A 4,536-nucleotide genomic window follows, 5' to 3' on the forward strand; every position below is an offset into this window, starting at 1 on the left:
CCCGCCACCATACTTAAAATAAATTTCTTTTAAAATTTCCTTCTTTCTTCAAGGATTGATAAACACCTACATTTTAGCTAGTTATTTTCTGGAACATAAAAGTGTTTCTTCCTTAGCTTTATTTTTCAGGGTTTACTCATCTATTCACACTTCTTCTCTAAGAAGACTACTACATTCAAATTCTTTGTTCAATAAACATCATCTCAAGAATTCTTCATAGATTTAAAAATGCATTTTGGAGATGAAATTGTCATCAATAGGAATTCTGCTACCTATATATTCCTAACTCTTTTATGGTACAATTTATTTATATATCAGAAACATAAGCACATCCAATAGAGCAAAGAACACTTTCTATTAGGCTTGGAATTCATTGGCATATTAATCCTAGGAAGTCCTATGAAAGAAATGTGCAGGGCTAAAATATAAAGGCACATTCCCGGGAGAGAAAGGACTTCTTTGGACCATGATATACCTGTCTTCACTTGCTGAGTTCAACTCCTAAAAATGTCTTGTGTGGTGAAGAGAATGAATGAGAGCAAATTAACTTTCATTTTCCAGCAGGAGGAGATGGGAGATACTTGGAGTGAATCAATCACTCTGCCACTCATTGAAATTACAGCATTCATCGTGTGAGCAAATCTCTGTGTGGGCAATGCCAGTGAGATTTATTTCTCCAAGTGAGTTTACTGCTTATAGTCAGGGTGTCTCATCTTTCTGGCAATCAGGATAAATTGTGTCTCAGTAATAACATTGTAGCAAGCTATTCTTTACTGTGAGGAGCTGGTAATGACTGTGTCTTACATTTGCATTAATTCTGACAAGATTTACTGGTGCTTGCTGATCTGTAAATTTCAAAATGGCAAACAGCAGCAAAGGTCAACACAGCAATAATATTAATAGCTTTAGAAAAAGGTTGAGAGACTCAGATTCCAGATGATAGCCTGGGTGAGAGCTAAATTCAGTGAATGTTTTTTATCATCTATTACTTCACTCTCTCTTTTTTTTTTATAAGGTAATTATAGTACTCTAGCAAAGGAAGCAGGAGGCCACAAAGATCAATAATATGGAATGCAGTGTAATCATAGGTAACATTTGCTTTAGAATCTATAGTTTATAAAAACACTTGGAAAATATGGTGAGAGGATGGAGATCCTTGGATATTATAGTTTTAGCTACAGCACATCCTTGGAGTTTTTTGAAGGTTAAGAACAACTCATGAACACTTTAATACTTCCATTTGTGCTTTAATTATGTTCAATTTGTAACAATGAAAATACATCCTGCATATCAGATATTTACATTACGATTCATAACAGTAGCAAAATTACAGTTATGAAGTAGCAACGAAAATAATTTTATGGTTGGGGGTAACCACAACATGAGGAACTGTATTAAAGGGTCGCAGCATTAGGAAGGTTGAGAACCACTGCGCTAGAATGATGTTACCCATTCCTTCGTCTGTATCGTTCCTTACCCAGATGACACAGGAGCTTCTCTCTGTTGATGACCTCTTTACATTCTCTGTAATTTATTTGTTTACTTATCACTATCCCTTTCTAGATCTATTGTCTAAAGGATAGGAACTATTTACTTTTCTTTTTCTAAAAAAATATTTTCATTGATTTTTTTACAGAGAGGAAGGGAGAGGGATAGAGAGCTAGAAACATCGATGAGAGAGAAACATCGATCACCTGCTTCCTGCACGCCACCTATTGGGGATTGAGCCTGCAACCAAGGTACATGCCCTTGACCAGAATTCAACCTGGGGCCCTTCAGTCTGGGGGCTGATGCTCTATCCACTGAGCCAAACCGGTTAGAGCTCCTCCCAGGACGTACTCCGCCTCTTTCTACAATTCTCTCCTAATTTCTGCTGGGTTGGTGCCCTTTTCTCAGGAAACACAAAGGGAAAGCAGAAATGCCTGAATGGATCTTGACAATTGTGTGCTTTATGCTCAAGCACCTCTTTGTTCCATAGATAAGAACAAGGATCAGATAATTTTAGGGTATGGAGCAAGAGGCTTCTGTGGAAGAGATGTTGAATAGCTAAAAGGTGTAGGACATTCAGAAGTCACCACTGGGCAATTGACCTAAATAGTCATGTGGGGCTTGACTAATCTGGCTATTCGTCTCGAATAAAATGTGATCTTAAAGATTATAGAAGAATGGATGTAGAATAACTAAATCCACTGAATGGGGGGTAGAGAAGCAATTTGCTCTATAGTTAAGTGGTATTATATCTAGTCAACTATAAGTGATGTGGAAAGCTCTTGAGTAAAGCCTGATAACTTTTTCTCACTAAAGATATGGAGAAAATTCTAAAGGAGAAGAGAATAGTTGGTTCTTGCTGTGTATGAACTCCCTTTTTATTTTGTTGTTTCAAGTCTTCTAGGTCCTGTGTTGATCTGAACTAAGATGTTGTTTATACAAGAACTCTTACTATTTTTTCTTTTTTCAAGAGAACTCTTACTATTTTACTTTTTTTGCAGAAAAACCTGTCTTTACCAAAAGATTCTTAATTGATTATATTCCAAAGGAAGTTTGGTCCTCTAACAGAATTGGTACAAATGCTCTTAGATAACTTTTCTGTGTGTGGCCCTGTAACTCTTCATCTTTCTTTGATACCTGCATGCTCTGAGCTTCTCAGGTTGCGTCCTAAATTATATGTGTTATGGTGATTGGAGAGGTTGTCTTCTCTCCTATTGATGAGGAGGGTTATTTCCTAAATGGGTCTGAGGCAAAGCAGAACTTGAGTTGTAACAAAGGGCCACACTGGCTGCTCTGTACAGTTCAGCATCCTTGCTAGCTAAATGGCTCATGGTTTTACTTTTGAATCATTTCACATCTGATCAGACATAACCCTTGGAGACATAGATTGAGGATGAAAGCATGCAAACACGTATCTGTTTATTTAGACACTTTCATCTGCTAACATACCTGAGGTTATAAAGATCTCTCCCAGTATTCATCTTTCCCTGTATTCATGCCCTTTGCTACATAAACAAAAATTGTTCCACTGCTGGCCAAGTATGCTTTCCATCCCTAACTTGGAGTTGACCTTTTGCTTTCCTTTGGTTAATAGGATGTCAGCAGACATGAAACAAGCAAAGACTCTAAATGAGCTAGCATGGTTGGGCTTCACCTCTTGTGTCTTTGCCACTGTCATAGGAAGTATTTCCCTTAGATAGCTGCTGTACTGTCAGCATGGGCACAGGAATGAACATACTTGATGCAGATCCGAGTCCAACCTATGCAGAATAAATAAACCCAGTGGAATCTGCAAGTTGAAGTAGATCCAGCTGACCTCCCAACATATAACCAGCACTCACATGAGTGAGAATAAATGGTAGCTGTATGACGGTAATGGTATTTATTTATTTATTTATTTTCCTCACCTGAGGATATTTTTCCATTGAATTTTAGAGACAGTGGAAGGGACGAGGAGGGGGGAGAGCGAGACAGTGAGAGAGAAACTGATGGTTCTGAACATTGTGCGATTTCACTCCTTCAGGGACATCTGGTGATATCTCAAAAACATTTTTTTGTTGTCACACTTTGAAGGATGGTACTGGCATCTAGTGGGTGAAAGTCAGGGATGCTGATAAACATCTTACAATGTACAGGACAGCCCCCGACTAAAAAGAATTGTCTGGCCTTAAATTGTCAATGGTGCTGCTGTAAAGAAATCCTATTTGAAGGTAATAGCAAATTGATACACCCACCACCTGCCATCTTCTACTAGATGCTTTCTGGTCCCCACAAAGAAGAGTCAAAATTAGTCAGAGCTCAGAATCATCATTGGACCAACATTTGCTAGTGAGTAGAACTTCATGCCTTTAAAGGCATGACTCTATTCTATGTACCATCTTGTAGTGTGTTTTTTTTGTCACAATACTAAAGATGGAGGCAGGACCTATTTCTTTGGGGGTAAATAAAACTCTCTTCCTTTATTTTTCCTATATTTTTTTTCTAGGACCACTTCTGAATTCATTGCCCACTCCTGTTCTCTCTTGAAATGATCCTGAATTTGTCTCCAGGTCCCACGATATATGTTAGATTCGATTAAACATGAAGGCTCTGTGCTCTGCACTCACCTGTAAATATAGTGGTCCTTGGATTTCCACTCTGCTCGTCTTCATGTATCGGGCTCCCCCAGGAACTCCACAGGGAAGAAGGTGTTTGACATGACAGGAAGCAGGCAGTTCTTGGTCTCAAGTGGTAATGCCATCAAGTAGCACTGAACCTGTCTCTGAGATCTCGCAAGCTCACAGCTTTTAAATTGTCTAGTAAAAGTGTTAAATTCTATAGAAATTCGAAGAAGGAGGTGCAAAAATAACTGGGTAAGTCTGTGTGGAGAAAATTGGAAATATTCAACAACTATTTGTTGAACCAGTTTCAAATAGGCACACTTGGTTTTTAAGCATTCAACACCCTCCAAATGTAGCCTCAACATTTTTTCAACCCTGGTCTTGTCTATCCTGGTCTCTTTTTGTACTCTCAACAGTAACCAAACCAGACGACTTGCTGCTCTCCAAA

At 38.4% G+C, this 4,536-nt stretch overlaps 1 pseudogene; it reads right to left on the bottom strand.

Moving 5' to 3' along the window:
- Positions 1-4,139, bottom strand: part of LOC102764805 — a 42,965-nt pseudogene extending 38,826 nt beyond the window's left edge.
- Between the last annotated feature and the right edge of the window lie 397 nt (positions 4,140-4,536).

This window comes from Myotis davidii, unplaced genomic scaffold (genome assembly GCF_000327345.1).
Source record: "Myotis davidii unplaced genomic scaffold, ASM32734v1 scaffold409, whole genome shotgun sequence".
Lineage (NCBI taxonomy): Eukaryota > Metazoa > Chordata > Mammalia > Chiroptera > Vespertilionidae > Myotis > Myotis davidii.